Source organism: Corvus cornix, chromosome 2 (assembly GCF_000738735.6).
Source record: "Corvus cornix cornix isolate S_Up_H32 chromosome 2, ASM73873v5, whole genome shotgun sequence".
NCBI lineage: Eukaryota > Metazoa > Chordata > Aves > Passeriformes > Corvidae > Corvus > Corvus cornix.
In genome coordinates, this window is record NC_046333.1 from 125,372,478 (window position 1) to 125,390,144 (window position 17,667).

At 40.4% G+C, this 17,667-nt stretch overlaps 1 protein-coding gene across 5 annotated transcripts in view; it reads right to left on the bottom strand.

Annotated features, from left to right (window-relative positions):
- The window catches only part of PAG1 (phosphoprotein membrane anchor with glycosphingolipid microdomains 1), a 113,055-nt gene that overhangs the window by 30,377 nt on the left and 65,011 nt on the right, over positions 1-17,667 (bottom strand). The gene's annotated exons all lie outside the window — the stretch shown is intronic.

Here is a 17,667-nt window from a genome sequence, read left to right on the forward strand (position 1 = left end):
ACAGACACATCTTACTCCAAGCAGTGAAGACCAGATGTGCACATAATTAAGGCCTGGTCCTGAAAGCCTAATGCTGGAAGGAATTACTGACATGGTCTGAACTGCTCTTGCAGGCTTTCAGATGAGCCTTGCAGAGACTGTGCACACCATAAGCCTTCAAAATAGTTCATGTTTCTGCTTTGCGAAGCAGCAGAATAATGAGGTTCTGATCTAATTCCCCTCTGTACCTACTTCTTCAGAAATCATGGCTGGTTTATCAAAGGATGTGTGTGCTCTATAATGTAAAACTGAACAGTCTCAAACCACTGGTCACTTTTAACCCCTTCTAAGTCTTAACATCTTCTAGAGGGAAACCAAGTCTCTCTGAACCCATCTATCTGTGGCACTGCAGAAAAATTAAAAAGCTTCTTGCAGCAGTAAAAGCTGATCTATGCCACAATCTGCATTCATTCTCCAAGCAACTCATTCATGCCTTGTCAGACCACGTCACCTCAAGGTTAATGTATTCAAAGTTGACCTGACTTCTCCTGCCACTCTTTCCTTTCTATTCCTACTAGAATTTTAGCAAGTCCACACGAGTCTGCAGTGCAGGCAGCCTCTCCTCAGAAAGGAAGGAATTTGGGAAAGTATAAAGAATCAGAAAAGTTTTATGAACAATTAAGTGTGTGAATTCAAGAGCTTGCTTCAAGACAGTGGAATACTTTTCTTAAAATGGTGGAGAATTTCAGAAAATAAGAGATGTCGCTAGCAAGGTTTCCCAGCAGGCTGTGAAACTAGATTTTCAAAGGAAGGTGAGCATAATTGCATGTGAATGTGGTCATGTCCCTGTGAAACAGTCTGCATCCTGGGCTTAATACACATGCATAATTGTGCACCTAACTTGTCACAGAGCCATCACATTTATTTCCCACATTCACAAGGTCTTTCTGTGTATAAATCATACGCTCACAAATCTCTGCCAAAGGCAGCTTCCATTATAAATCAGGCCCTGAGCAGACAGGTTTTTAACCAGTAACTTAAAGCTCACATATTCATTCCACAGTGGCTAATAGGGCTCCCCCATCCCACTACCAGCAGCACAAACGTCCCCAAGCACAAAAAGGGAGAAGGGGAGTGCTGAGGCCACAGCTCTCAAATGCAGAGCACTGGCTGGGCTTGGCCAGCTGCTGAGGAAGAAACCCATAATGAAGCCTCTGTGCAACAGTTCCTAGGAACAGCACCACATATTTTCCCCAGGCTTCAGCAGCCAAATAATGACTGTCTCAAAAGCGACAGCAGAAAAGCTTTATCTGCTGAGTGACCATGCCAAAGATTACAGCTTAATTGTAGCATTATTATGCTCTTTCCCACACCCCCACAATATCCCATATTGCTTTCTGGCTGCAGTGAGGTAATTAGACCACGATTACTGCATACTTTAGAGCATATAGAAATGAAAGCTGTCTTTGTGAAGTGTTTTCCAGCTCTGACACAACTACTTCTGATAGCTTTGCTTTTCCTGGAACTAGATGCTCTTTCATATTAAACAAGGCCTGTTTATAATTGCACTTTGCTGTTTATGTAATTCTACCATGCCAAGTCCCCTTCCAGTTTTTGCAGTGCAACCTCATTTTGAGCAACCCTCTTGCGAACTCAGGTAATAATAATGGAAACTGAGAAATTCCCCCTAGCCTAGGAAGTAGGCACACACACAGAGTTTGCCTCAGTCATCTGACCTAAAAGACCTCTAAAATCCATGGCAATCATTCTTGTTCTCAAACTGGTGTTTGAATCAGGCCCATGAAATACAACAAATAGATGGTACTTTTCCAGAGGCTACTTCCAATTTCCAAAGGACCCCAACCATATAAAATTACAAAAAGATTGCGAAATATGCAGCAGCAAAACACAATGCTTTGATTGTCCCCAATGAAATATTGCCTTTTTTTTTCTAAAAAAAAAAAAAAGAGACTTCTACTTAAAATGAGATTCCACTTCTGTATGTTTACATTTCTAAACCCAGACTTTCATTCACTCAGATGCTATGTACAGGGTCCCACCTGAGAGATCTCACCTCTGTTCTCATCACAGGAGAAGACTAAATGACTTTCACTAGTACTGAATTTTTAGATTGCTCAAATTTTATTACTTATAGTGAGAATAACTCTACCTAAAATGAGAAATTAATAAAATGTCTTGTAGCCAACTGTCAGGACAGTACAGGCTTTTAATGTGCCTCGAGTGAGATGCCCCCCTGCAAAATGAAGCACACGAAGATCATCCCAATTTAAAAAAAATTTAATCAAAATAATTTAAAATCTAAACAGTCCAGATTACTGAGTGCCAATACTATCATAAAATCTATGGATATAAATGTCTGGAAGACAGGAGTGTTCCAGGGATGCAAAGTGATGGTCCTTGGAGGTAGAATACAAATTAAATTGGAAGGGCCTGTTATATTTAAGATTAAGTAATCTTGAAACAAAAGCCCACAGCAAGAGAGGCAGCAGTGACTGAACTTGGTGACAGACCAATTTGAAGAAAACAGCGTTCACCTTACAATGTGCTTTGTAAAGGTAAAAAGCTATTTCAAGCTCAAATTTCATTTCACTTTAACTTATTCAATAAAATAATTTTTAACCTTTTAGCATTTGTATCTCATTAGGAATGTCAGCTTTTCTTAAGTATTTGGCACATACATGCAGAGCCTTCTTCATTGCTGGAGATTGTCCCTGTCTTGAAGAGTTTACTTTTTGTCAAGATAAGACCAACACAGCACACAAGAGAATCCCTGTCTAAAGAACTTCCTTTTCATGAAAAGATGTTTGAGATAAGGAAGGATTTGGTGGTTTTTGAAGGGTTTTTGCAACTTATCCAGATGCCTGGTGTCCCCATTCCGTGCCACCTGTGATCTTTGTTTTCTCCGAGTTGGAAACACAGCCACGTGTTCCTCGAGGGAAGGTGCCACCTTAACTTCACTCATGTACAAATAATCTAAACTGGCTGCCTGTATGCTCTGCATGGTCAGTAAAGACTCACTTCTGCCTGTGGAGAGAAGGGTACCTTCAAAGTTAGCTGAGAAGGTCATACCTCATCTCCTCTGACAGACCAGTGAACTTTCAGACACCTAGAATTAGGAGAGGAGATATCTATAAATCATGGACAAAACCAGGGGGATGAATGTGTGCTGACCCACTGGGAAGGGCCTCAGATGCACTCTTTGGAGCTGACCTCCTTGGCTGACCCATCAGACCAGACAATGTGGGCCTGTGGGCAGCAGGAGCAGCACTGACAGACCACACCTTTTCACAGCCTCACGCTGTGGCACAATTTCATTGCAACTTCTCCCCGAGACCAGCATAATGACATCATTCTGCCCTTTCACTTGGAAGCAGAGCTGGGATAAATGAAAATGCCACTTGCTTTTGACAGTCCAGAATATCCTCTGGATTCACCTCCCCACTGAGCCACGGGTCCTGCTTGGCACCTGCAGCAGCATGGAGTAGGGAGGCAAAATAAACCCAACTCCGTCCTGCCCCCCACACCAACATTGTGACATGTGGTGCATTTTATCTACCTTCTCTCCTGCTCTGGAGAGGGAAATATAAAAACCCTGGGCTTGATCCCAACAGACTGAGGCAGCAGAAACTAATCACGAGTCCTGCAGGAGTGATCTACAAGCTGGGTACCATCCCCCTCAACACACCCAAACCCCTTACTCCCTCATCCTGACACACGGCAAATACAATTATAGGATCTAATCAACTGCAACTAATGTAATTCTGAAAGTCTTCACAGCTAATGAAAACCAGGTCTTCCCCTTCTTGATCTAATTGAGATGTTTGGTTCATACACCGTGGAAAAGAAACCCTCCGTAAAGCTATGTATGAATACTGCATTTACATATCCAGCCTGTCACAGTATTGGGCTCTTTTTCCTGACTGTTGGATATTGCATGGTAGGAAACTATCTGTGAAGGGAAACGGACTACAGAAAATAAATACTTTCTCACGTTGTTTCAAGGGAAATCTCCAGTCTGAATGTCATCTAATAACTACCACTTTGTAGTCTGAACTTGGCATAAAAACCCCCATTTCCTTAACATGAATAAATCATGATCCCTCCTCTTGCATTAAAGCAAGAATCAGAAGACAGAATTTGGCCTATAGCTTGTAAACTCAAATTTGTTAAATAACCAATGACTAAAAAAAAAAAAATACCTTTTCCCCCCTTCCTTCAGGGTGTTCTTCTTGTTGCCTGTTGGCATCAGTTTTTCTGCAGTTTAAGCATCACTAATGCTTCAAGACTTCCCCTGCCTCTGTGCTTCCCCATGTTACTATCATTAGCATTGTTTTTGCAAGAAGCTCTACAATATGGGCAGCACTGCAGAGAGAAAGATAAATACATCATGCCTCCTGCAAAAAGTTTTGCTACTACGTTGAGTTACAAGCTGCCAAAGCATGAGGACAGAGAAGCAATGGCTGGTAGGCAGGATAAGCAGAGCATCACATCACTTCATGCAATCAATAACCAGCTGGGCTTTGCTTCTTTCAGGTTTCTCTGCTGTGCTGACCCAAATCATTACTTTTTCCTCACAGAACATAGTCTTGTTAAGGTTTTGAAAGAGAAGAGTAAGGCTGAGATTTGATGAAAGCCTGTCAGGATACAGGAAAACTGCTCTCCAGGGACAGGAGAGACAGTCAAGACAGACCAGGTAAGAACAGTCTTTCACTAGTGATGTATGAGGGAAGAACAGATAACAAGCTCAAAACCTTTGTACGACTGATCAGCAGTAAGCACGTGTCATTCCCACAGCAACTGAGAAGAGTCTTCCAGCTGGGTAGGTGTGACTACAGCAGGGACATGCACATGCACTGGAGGCCTGGGCTCACATCCACATGCACGCTCACCACAAAAGCAGGTCCTGCCTCTGCTCCTGCATAGCCAGGAAGCCTCCATCCCTGTTGTCTTGCCGCCTCTTGGCACCTTCACCCACGCTCTGCAACACATGGGACCTTGTTCTTCTTTCCACAGCTGCCTCTTCCTCCTTTCTAAAGGCCATGCCAGTGTTGCCACAGTGCCACAGCTCCACAAACTGCCACTGGCTCTGCATTCACCTTGAGGCTTGGTGCTTCCAGCAGAGAGCACAGCCATTCTGGCTATTCACTGAGTATTTCCCACCCTGGGCAGCCTTTTTGGTTCAGCACTTCTCCTTTGAATTATTTTTCTGTCATAATGTACTGATCAAACACCCCTACAAACTCCTTATAAAACTACCAGTGCTGATAACAACATATATTAATTACTTTGGTTATGGCCTATTAGTATCAGGATGCCCAAGTAGTGAATAAAGATAGGGCAGATGCTGAGAAATATATGGAAATATTCTCTCAGAGAAAGAATGAAATTATAGGAATTAGGCAATAGAAGTGCTCACCTAAAATATGCTGAATAACCTTAAGCACTATACCAGACACAAACATACATGATAATGAGAAGTCAGCTGAAGAACATACACAGCTACAACACACCACATCCCACCCAGTCATTCCAACAGCTACTTACTTTTTACAATTTACTGTTGGAACCCTGAGCTCTGAGAATTTCAGCCTTTCAGTGCTGACAGACAGTGATCCTCAGAAGCACACTGCATTTGACCTGAGGCCTTGGGAAAGGCTTCCTAAATTGTGTGATAACACTGCAGTTGTTGCTGTGTAATTAAAAGTTATATCACTGGGTGGAATATGTAAATATGTAGAAAAATTAGGTTTATGCGATATATGTAACAATATGGAGGATTTTGGGTGTGGATTTGTTCTTGTTCTTTTCTCCTTCTTCTTCACAAGTCTAGGTGTTCTGGTATTAGGTCAAAAAACGCGCAGTGCAGATCATGAATAGTTATTGGATTATAAGTAAAACCAAATTAATTGGTATTTCATAATTGGGTGATTTGGACCTTGAAAGACCTTGAAAGTTAGAACTCAGGGCCATTTTTCCACCTTGTTAACTAAGAGGCACATCCCGTGCAGCTGTGCTATAGATAAGAAAATAATAACCATCTAAGTCCAAAGATAAACTCCCTGTCTCCTGCATTTTAATTTGAACTCTGAGTAAAAGAACTCACAAAACAGAGGCAAAGAAGAAAAGAAATAGTAAAAGAGAAAATTAATAACAGGAATTAATATTTACCATTACACCACTGTTTTAACACCCTGTTCAGGTCCGATTTTCCTGAACCAAGCAGTCTGGATTTCATCTGCTTTATTTTTTGAGAAATGTGCCATGCTCAGGCCTCTTGTAATATCTCCTGAACATGGCTCATTTTAAAGGATAACCTAATGCTATATGGTGAAAAAACCTTTTTTATCCTTTTTTCATCACTTAGTAGGGACATAGTTTTATTGCAAAGCAATCAGATTCTGCAGAAGGAAACAGTTTTCAAAGAAACCATTTATAAGTCAAGAGAATGACCATTAGTTATTGAAAGCGGAAACATTTACAGGTTGATTTGATGGCAGTGATACTAAATTAATTTTTCCTTTTGTTGAAAATTTTTCTTGACTACAATGAACACCTGGCAAACTGCCTGAAAAACAAAGGTCATCCAGCTCTGCATTTACTTAGGTTCAATATCAAATTTATGTGCTACTTTCAGGAAAACAACCATGTCATCCTTTTAGAGAGTCCTTTTTGAATTTTCAGCTGACTTGAAACATATGATTGCAGACCTTAGTTTGGGGCAGATGGTAAACTACTTGCTTTGCTATGTATTTCCATGAGTTATTCAACCAACAGGAGAATTGCAAGACTTAGTTCATCTGGAAGAAAGCAAAAACAACAGAAAGACTCATCATGCTACCCCAGTTTCACAAGTATAAAAATAGCAGAAGGTGCTAACAGATATTATGTGGGTAAGAATGAGAACTAGATTGGCACTGGAGAATTTATTCTTAGAAAATCCCTCCTTTTGGAATTGTTACAGACATGCCCTGACCCAAATAGATCATGGCTCCTATCATTCCCTAGTGCATGCAAACAGATAAAATGCTGACATGCACCAAAAAGGTTTGGGGCAAAAAAAAGCAAGCACAATCTGCACGGAAACTGCCAAAAAAAGAAAAAGCACAGCAGCTGGTACACAACTGCTAATAGGCAAAGACAGCACTGCTGGCAAACGCAGGTGAAGCGAAGGAAAGGAAAAGGCAATATGATGTTGGGAAATGATGTCGGCCCAGAGAGATGGAGAAAACAAGCCAGTTACATAGGGTACCTACTGCTGTCTCAGAAAGGCAGTAATCTGAGCCATTTCAGGATACACAGTTGATTCCACTGTGATGGTGCTGCCCAGTGATCAAGCCTCGGGGCCACTGACGTCCCTCTAGTGCAGCTTTCTGACTTGGCTTGATTGCCCAGTGGCCTTTTTGTGGCTATGCAGATAAGGCAGAAGGACTGGGAGACCACAGATCAAATCCACAGCATGTCTCACCAGCTGAGTTACAGAGCATAGCACAGCAGTAACATGTGCAGAACTAGTTTTCTCTCCTTCCATCCTCAGCCCTTCCACAGTTTTTTCATTTTCTCCCGACCAAGTCCCAGGCAGCTCTGCAGGCTCAGTGAGGAGTCACGCTTGTGACAGGATGCGTGGGAGTCAGCCACCCATCATGAGGTGCGTGAGATGCCCAAGTGTGTCTGTGCATGAGTGACGTGTCTGAGCCTCCTGTGTTTCCAGGGGTACCAGGCAATGGAGCCTCATCAAGGATGCAGATAACCAACCCAGGGGGCTGCCATTTAGTTGCCTAAACACTGGCAGCTAGAACCACTGGAGCTGCCTAAAGGCATCCAGGATGTCTGCATATTTATGCAGATACGTCCACAGAGATGAACAACTTGATGCATGAACTGCAGGAGATTTGTGCCCTTCTGGAGTGGCAGATGGAGGCCAAAGGGCACAGTTTATGGCATTTCAAACACCATTCAATTCCCTCTCTTTAGGCAGATGAAACCTGCACCTGGATGTGGTCAGCAGACATGGCACAGGACCGACTCTCACACTTCTCAGATAGCTATTAAGAAACTATGAAAAATGTACCAGGGCACCTCAAATGGCAGCAACTGCTTCTGCATGAGCAACTGAAGGGGGCTCTGATTGCCACTGACTATAATGGGGCCTGAAGGTGCCTTGCAGATACTTGCTTAAATTTAGGAGATTTCACTTGCACTTGAATCTCACACCAGTAACGCCACGCTTCACTATTACACAGGTAAAAACATCTTCCTCTAAAATAATTTCCTACACAAGGCTGAATGCTCTTAGCACTCAATCCTTCTCAGAAAGCCTTAAGGATTTATGCAGGCATGAAAGGTTTTAGTCTAGTATCAGAAAAACACTTTTCTCCAAGTAAAACCATGCCAGAGTATCACACTCTTTCCAGCTGGCAGGACAAAAAATTAGTGTCCAGACTTTCAGAAACGTTCACTATCACAGACCTTGTAATGTTAACTATCTGATGGTGCTTAGGACTCTGGGTAGAAAAGAAAAGAAGCAAATAAAACAACAGAAATCTAGTCATCATATGAATATTTAAGCCCCCTCTGCTGGAGCATCCATGTGTGGGCTCATATCAATGTTGTGTTTAATGTCCCTATGCAGCTACTGAACACGTGTAAGCATAAAATTATCAAACAACTATCAAAAGACCTCTATTCTCCCTTTATGAACATTTTTAAACAAAGTGTTCTTATTTCCTGTAATTTTTCCCCATTAAAATTCTATGTTACTGCAAAGAGATAGCAGGCAGGGAACTTCTGGCCCAATTTGGTTCCCAATGGCTCTTGTATAGTAACTGGAGGCAGAATTTTCTTCTCTCTGTAGAATTATGTACAACTGCAGATTTGCTTTTATTTAATGCAACATTAACATACAGATATACAGACTCAAATATTAAAACTGAATTACAGGCAACACTTCTCCAATTAGCTCATATAAAAGTAGAATAAATAATAAAGCCTCTTACTATCCAGTTAAAGAGACCAGCAACATTTCTAAAGCTACAAGAAAATGCAGAGATGTTAAGAAAAATAAAAAAATATTTCTGCCGCATCAGAAAGTTTCCAGGAATCTCAAAAATTTGAAGTCCAGTCATGGACTTCTTTTGTAGGCTATTCTTGCTTTGTCTTTAATATTGGTGTGCTGTTATTAATAAAATAGCTAGGTGTCCTGCAGTTAGTGCTGAGGATTAATCACTATTTTCTGAAAGTAAGTTGCAACTGAAAATGTCAGCCTTCAAAGTAAATCTGCCATGATCGAGTCTCTTCCCAGAGTAAATCTATTATATGTCAGTAAATAGATGAGATATAAATAAAGTAGGAGCTCTGCAGAGTGTAAAACAGGCATTGCCACCATATTAACAGGCTTATGGCAATGTTACTTAGCAGTATTTCTTTTCAGCAGGCTTGTCCTGCTGAATGTTTTGTGTAAAATCATCTGCTGAACAGACAGAATCGATCTCCAAGTGTGTCCTCCTTGGTTTGTAAATTTACCTACTGTGACTAAGTACATAACTCGTTATTAAAAACAGTCAGACCTGGTCTTTCCTGAGGGTAAACTAATGTTTCTCATCATCCTTAAAAAAACAACACTCAACATGAGATAAGGAATAAGTAAGGCATTTAAATAAGAGCCGTTATTTGAAAGACTCGCTCCTGTGGCCTGAATCAACATGCAAACGTGGACTCCCAATCATCTTCAGAAGATAATTATAATTCATAATTGGCACTTTAAAGCGTTTTCTCCGAGCTGTGCAAATATTGACTAATTAGCCACACCAGAATCCTGTGGGGTAGGCAAGCAGGTACCCTAATCCTCTTTTTATCTGTGCAAATTCCTGGGGAATAAAACCCCAACCCTCGCCTGCTGCAGGGGATGAGAAGGTGGGGAGGTTTCCAGCCCCATTCCCCTCACCCAGCCCACACTGCTCCCACCACTGACATTTTACCTCCTCTAGAGAGGGGATGAGATGAGCTCTATACTAGCAGAGCTCTGGAAATAGTGGATGAACCTCAGTTCATTAGCTAAAGTCCTGTCAAGCATAAGGTCTAGATATTCAAATGTCAAAATAAAGCCTGAGGATTTGATACAAGCACATGCAGTATTTACATGAGGATGTTAGCCTCTTCTGCCAAGGAACACTTAAACAATGATGTACTGCACAATTATGGCTTATTCCTGGAAACAAAATATTACACTGGTACTTGTAACTAAATAGTAGGAAAAGAACTCTATATGTATGGAGTAAGATACTTCTTTACCTAAAATTCAGAGAAATCTTATTATTCACTGTGTGCCCAAGATTAGGGGGAAGAAAGTGTGGTGTCCTTTTAGAGCCTCCAAGAGGCTCTACCTTCACCATACAATAAAACACACCAGGCAGACAATATCTTCAAGATAGGTCTAAAAATGGACTGAAGATCCTTGGAGACCACAGCAGCTAGAAATAAATACTGAATACATCCTCCATTAAATCCAGCTCTTTAATTAAATTGCCTGTAGGAAAGCAACAATTAGTCATTAGTGCCTCAGGTTTTCTGGTTTAAACCTGCAAACACTAATGATGGCTTTATTCTAGAGCTTTGTTACGAATCACCACATTCAGAGGCACTAAGAGGTCTTTTCCAAACAACTGTATTACTACAAGCTTACAATGTACACAAGATATGCAACGTGAACCATTTTTATTTGGTGTAATCCTGCTTTGTCTATTGAAATAATTGGTTATATGTTGTGTCTAATTTCAGCTACAATCTCTTTAGGGCAAAGATTGTGTCCCTGTGGTTTTGTAAAGCCTCATTCACAGTTATAATGGTGTATAAATTAAATAAATAATGAGAAATTATGAACTGTGGGAATTTATTCTGCATTTATCAGGAATTCACAAGTGAGGATTTACATATTTTTAAAATGGATTTTTTTAAAAGATCTTCCAGAGATCTGGTTCTCTCCTCTGTTTTAGAAATTAGAAGATGCCTTTCAACTGCAGTAACTATTTAGGTAAAAATAATAACAGGGAAAATCAGTTTGGTGTGGTGACTGGTTGAATTCAGGATTATTCCACTCTGGAGCTCATTCTTCTGCATGGTTCATGTATAACTGCTTCTGAGACAAGCAGGTTTTTCATCCATGGTAAAGAGCATTAAGATGATGGTATTTTAACTACTGCATTAATTATCTACTCTGAGCAAGGCTAGACAAAACAAATAGTAGGAATAGAACAGAACTCAATGCCTTAGTGAGCAAAATTAATTTAAAAATGCCCAAACCAGAAGAGTACAGATTAGGTGGCTTGGGCTGCAATAAGATAAAAAAAGCTTCTGTGCTTAGAAGGTTTGGAGAATCATGAAACAGTTCAACAAAAATTAGTATTTTATACATTTGGCACTGCTAGCTACTCATCCCACATGAGTCCCCTAAATGCTGGAGCAGGGGCTGGGGGATCATGGCCATAGCAAGAGACACACTGTTGGCAGTAACAAGCCAGTCTTAAGCCAAAGCAAGTCCATGCTAAAGCTCTGCATGGTATACCATTTTGTGTGTGTGTGTGTGTGCACTCATTCTTTTCCTTTCAAGAAGGAAGAGGAGGGTGGGAAAAGCGAGAATTTTTATTTCAATTAAGAAGTATGTTCATGCAAACAAGCATTGAGCCTGCTCTGAGGATTCACTGAGCAACTCAAAGGACCTCAGGAGTCTGCTGGGCTCCCACACCTGGACCTGGCAAGTTAGTGAGAACACAGGGTGACTTGGGTCTGTAAGAATAAAAGACAAACACTAGAGTGAGTGCCTCTTTCCAGGTACCCCAGTGCACACCTACAGTAGGTAAAAGACAGCAATGAAGTAAAATAAGTCAGCTGTGTTATTAAAAATGTTAATTGTCCTGGCTGGCCTTCTGCCCTTAAAGACCTGCAACTTCACAAGCCTGTAAGGTGAGAGGTCTGGTCCCCACAGCCTAAGCATGTAATTACAGGTGGACATTCCCCATCCTTCAAGATGCTAACCCAAACTCATCAAATGCATGATTTTTCTTTTTTTTTCTTTTTTTTTTTTTTTTTGGTTAACAGAAATAAAACCTGCAAAGGGAACAGCATGTGAAGTCAACTCTGTACACCAAGATGGAAAATGCACTGATTTGCACAGAGTTAATAACATACCCTAAAATGGCCATTCACCCTCAAAAGACATTAGCATGTAATAGCAGCTGCTTATCCTCTGAGTGCAGACGAATATTGGAAAGAGGTGCTGAGAGGCTTTGTCCCAGAATTACATGTCACTGGTTTAAACATGATGTGTGGAAATTATTTTAATTGCCCATATTAGTCCAGGGCTGAAATGGTCTGGTATTGTTAGGAGTGGTGCAAATGTCTTTCTCTGGTCAGGGTGTTGTTTGAGAAGAACATGTACATACCTGAATGTCTAGAAAGCCTGACCACAAAATAAAACTAAAAACCAAAAAATCACCTCAATAAAATAGCTTTGAAAAATATTAGCTAGTTAATGACAGTTTTTGACTGTCATATAAAGATCCAGTTTCCTGCAAGTATGAGCACTGAAAGAGCAAGAACCGTTATTTTTGAGATAAATGTTACAGTTCAAATGTCACAGACTATATTAGAGACATTCACAATTGGTTCCGAGATTCAGAAAAAAAGAAAAGACTTACACTGTTGTATGAAGGTTGGCAATGATCACAGTGCTAATGACCATGAGAAAAATACAATATTTTTTTTTTAAGCATCATTATCTAGTGGCCTTGAGTGCTAATCAAAACAAGGACTATAATGCCTGCTTTAATGGGGTTTGTCTCAGTAATGCTCCTAAATGGAATAAACTACATTAAATCCAGCCAAGCTACAAAGAGAGACAAATGGCAAAACAATACACTGAAAACTTAAAGATTATTTTAATCTATTATTAACTGAGTTACCATCCATGACAGTCACAGTTAACTGTGGTTTTGTAATCCATTTGCTGAACTGTACAACTAAAATAAAAATGCTGCTGTCCTTCTGTTTAAAACAACAGATTAAATAAGGCCCAAATTAACCCACAAAATGGCCTGGCAAAGACTGTACTAGAACAGTCTATATATATATCTATATCTATCTATATCAATTTTCTTCTTTAAAATCCAGGAAAGCAACTCCTCTGGAGCTTTTTCTCAAAGTAGAGGGAATCTGACCCCACCAAGGTAGAGGCAGTTCCGCACATAAGCTGAGCCTCTGTGCACAAAGGATGCCCTGGGAAGACAAAGGATCCCACACTCTCCCTCCTTGACCCAGTGCTGCAGGGACAGACAGTAACTGATATCCACAGGCTTTGGGTCATCCTCCTAATATTTACAGGAAGAGGCACTGAATGCCAGGAAGATGAATTCATTGCCACCCTCCTCCTCCCTCCTTGTTCCTTTGGCCTTGCTCATCCCTCCTCTGCATATGCTGACCCAATGCACAGACATACTGAATTTCTTCAGCTTGATACCGCAAGGATCAGTTACATTTGAATTCCTCAAAAGCAAGTAAATAGGTTTTCTGATGCATCTATTTTGCTGTATTTCTCACACTGCGATGAGAGGATCCACAACAGCTGAAGGGGAATGCAGATTATAGCATTTTGGGCAGATCCTTCAGGAAGAGGTGACAATTTAGTGATAAAATGACAGCCAAGGTACAGAGGTAGTGACACTATTATGTTCATTTAGATGCAAGAGTGAAATACTTCCAGGGGTCCAGTCTTAAAAGGATGGATTAGCTCTTTGTTCATGGTATACACAAAATATAGGATCATGCATCTTATCTTGAAGAAATTTTCAATAAAGGTCTTTACAAACTGAAGCTGTAGCTTAGGGAACATAAAATTCATTCTGTAATTAATGAGTTTCCCCCAGTGTTACAGAGAAAAAATTCCAATAGTTTTATTGCTTTTGTAAAATACTTTACTTGGCTCTGAAGGGACTGTGAAAGGTCAGAGGTGTTGAATATACATGATTTATAAAGTACTCTGGGATGAGATGTGCTGTGTAAATATAAAATATTATTAGAGCATACTCTCTTTAATTCACATACACTGGAAGGGAATTGGCTGTGCCACAAGAGCAAAACTAAGAACCCAAGTCAGTGTGATGACAGCAGATTGTCCAAGGCTACTGATAGTCCAAACAGCACAAGTGTAAATTCATTTCACAGACATTTACCTAATGCTGAAAGTTATTGCTGTTCATCTGGAACTGGTTATATGTAGATATGTATGTGAAGACTGTGTTACATAGAAATGACTGAATAGGCAAAGAGAGTGACTGCTCTGTACCACAATGAAAAAGTGGCTTCTGACAAAGCTGCAGGCACAGGAGCAGCCCATGTAGCCCACCCACCTTCTGCAGAAACTCTGCCTTACACAAGTCTGTTCTCAAGTGTATGCCAGAGGTGCTTGGGATGCCACGGCCCCCACGTGCTTTGTAAAGTCACACTCAGGCGGCACTTTCAGCCTCAAAATATGCATCCTATTTACCCCTGGCTTTGACCTTCCAAGTTTCCCTTGCAGATTCGAAGCTTAAGATTTGTTCACTTCCAGCTATATGTATCCAAAGAGGCTTCCTAAAAACCAGTCTCTCAGAGAACTGGGTTGGAATGAGCTGAACTGGACTAACAGTGCCATTCCCTCCCAGGGAAGCATAAATTATGTTTCGACCCACTTTTTGGGATTGATTCCAATTTCTCTTTTTCTCTGTCCACAATAGTCTATATTTTAACACTGCAATAAATAATCAGTTTGAAGTAGATTTCAAAATATTTTAACAGCTGGAGCAATGACATTCTTACTTGACTTTACTGTAAATGGAAAAATTCCCATTCCCCTCCTCAAAGAGAGAGATCACAGATCATATTCTGAATTCTTTTCAAAACCTTGGCCAAAAGATATCACCAGCACAGTCTGTTCCTCTTCACATTATTATTCCCACTCTCATAGATTCTTTTATCTAATTCCCTTCCGCCCTGAAGTTGACAATCTCCGTCCAAAAATTTTTCAACTGCACTTCCCTTCTCTTAAATTCCGTCTCTATCAGCTTTCAAATAATGTGACGTTATCTTAGAAAAATGATGCTGTGAATTCAGCACTACAGAGCAATCTGTTCCTACCTTTTCCCCTGTGCTAAAACATAAAATCTAATTTTAGATGCTTTTTTTTTTTTTAAAGGGTGCAATACAACCCTTTAGCAAAAGTATATGAGCTTCCTGCTCATAAAGGAAAAAAAAATGAAGTTCTTACTTTTGACTGTATTCATGCTTTCCCATGAAAATTGATACATCTATCTGGGAGATAAAGGAGATTTGGATTATCTGTATTCAAGAGAATAATTACAAGAAGTTATTGCACAAAATTATTAGATTTTCTAGCAACACAAGTTTGATTCTGTGATAGTGTTAAAGTTATTCTCATCAATGCAAAACACTTCTCATCCACACAAGAAGGGCTCTTAATTTCCTCTGTACTGAAAAAAATCCCATTGCATTTTCTCTTCACTGATGACATTTAATATTTGGCTTCTCCTACTTTCTTTAGATAATTTAATAGATTTGCTCATTTGGCTATAGTTAAATTGCTGTAGTAGTGGCAGACAATGACACTTTTAAGGCTACACTATACATGATTAATCTTTGCTCCAACTGAGAGCATTTATCATCTGGGGGCTACCCTTCCCCTTTGTCTTTTCCTTGTGTTTTCAGTTCTCCTTTCCTATCAAGGAGAACAACAAAAATAATTTTGGGTTTTTAACCTAGGGAATGACATTTTTAGCTCTAAGGCCTATGTGTAAATGTAAATTTCCAGCTGTTAGAACAAAGAAATAGCAAATGTGAGGCAGATGTTAATATATTATCCATTGTTGGTAATACAAGCAAAAATCAACTTTGAAAAATCCCCCAGCTATTCCAGTAATGAAAGCTTACTTGCTTGGGCATTTACACGTACCTGTGGCTTCAGAAATAAGATCTAACTAGTTTCTTGCAATCCACAGAGTCTAGACAAATCCTCTGAGTCGTTTCTTCCTCTTCTGACATTAACAATTCATGGACTAGAACATACAGCCAATGAAATCCTCTCCAGATGTTTCTTCTGCTTAACAATCTGATGATCACCCAAAGACCATTTACTGCACAATGAAGTCAAGTGGAATCTGGGAGGATTCTGGATTCTATGCTGCTTTTCAGGACCACATTCAGTACCAAAAGTTAAGCCACGTGCTTGGTTTCTATCAAGCACCACTTGAACATAAGTCTTCACGTACTTATGAATCCAGTTTAGGCAGACCTAATGAGCAACCACTCTGAGCTCCCTAAGAACTCTGCTTTCCTTTCATCTACCAGCTGAAAAACCACAGGACATCTGTGAATGCAATAAGGTGCTTCTTGCTGTATCTAGTATATTTGTTGCTTCTACCATCTTCTGACCCTTGAAAAACTTCTGAATTGACTGCCCTGGCATGGTGAACACAACTCATAGTCAGGGGCATGGAGAAGCATCGATATTCAGACCACATTTACAAGTTTACGCTTCCCTCCAGAGAGTCTCCAGCCTTTGTTTAGCCCTCACCATAGCACATCATCTTATCTCTCATCTCCCATCATCCTCCCCACAGACCTCGGATCCCCATGAATCCTGAAAAGTCCTTCATTCTAAGATTAATACAGCAGCAACTTCTGAATGCCTTGTGTCAAGCACATTTGTGTTTGTAATTCCTTTCACACTAGGCAATTCATTAAGGGCTCTGTTTTGATTACCAAAATGTGTGAACACAATTTTGTATCTCATCTATACAGGGTCACTCTTATGTCAGCTCATTTCTGACTGTGACAGCCTTTTCCCATCCTAAAGGCAAAACAGTGTTTACATTTGGTTAGTTAAAATATTTACATTACACATTCAAATGATGCATTTTCCCAGTGACAGGGCTCTCCGTGGTATTTCCTCCTCTACCTACTATGCAGCGGAAATGATTAAGATGAATATTCTGGGTGTCTCTAAACAAGCAGATTAAGGAAACATGCAGCACAGCTATACTATACTAACATTGCTGGACTTTGTAATATGCATGCAGGCTGTGTGAACTGCCTAGCACTGCATGAAAGCCTGTCTTTTAGGACTCCAAATCAGAAGAGTTCCACATTTTCTCATCAATATATTTCAAATAGATTCTTCATTTATTGACAATTTATTTGGTCACTCAGTGCGTGAGGTAGAGTGAAACACATGCCCTGTGAGTGGAGGTAGGAATAGTGCTGTTTGTTGATCATCAGTCTGCCTGTGGATAAAAGCCTCGAGTGCACCGTGTCTGCAGGGGAACAGAGAAGATGGGGGCTGCTACCAGACAGAGAAGAGTGGGGAAGAAAAGGTGACACTGAAGCTGGCAGGGAAAGGCCATGGAGTGACGGTATTTCTGGGAATCAGAAAACACACCGCACGCTCCTGTTTTAATGTAACACTACCAACATGAATAAAACAGAGCGAGTGATGCTGCACCAAGAGGTCCTCCAGCCACACAGCATGAGCCTTTCCCCAGAGGGACAGTTTGAGGCTCGTAGGAGAGAAACTGAAATTCAACATCATTTAAGACATACCATCATCTACACAGTAAATGGTTAGTC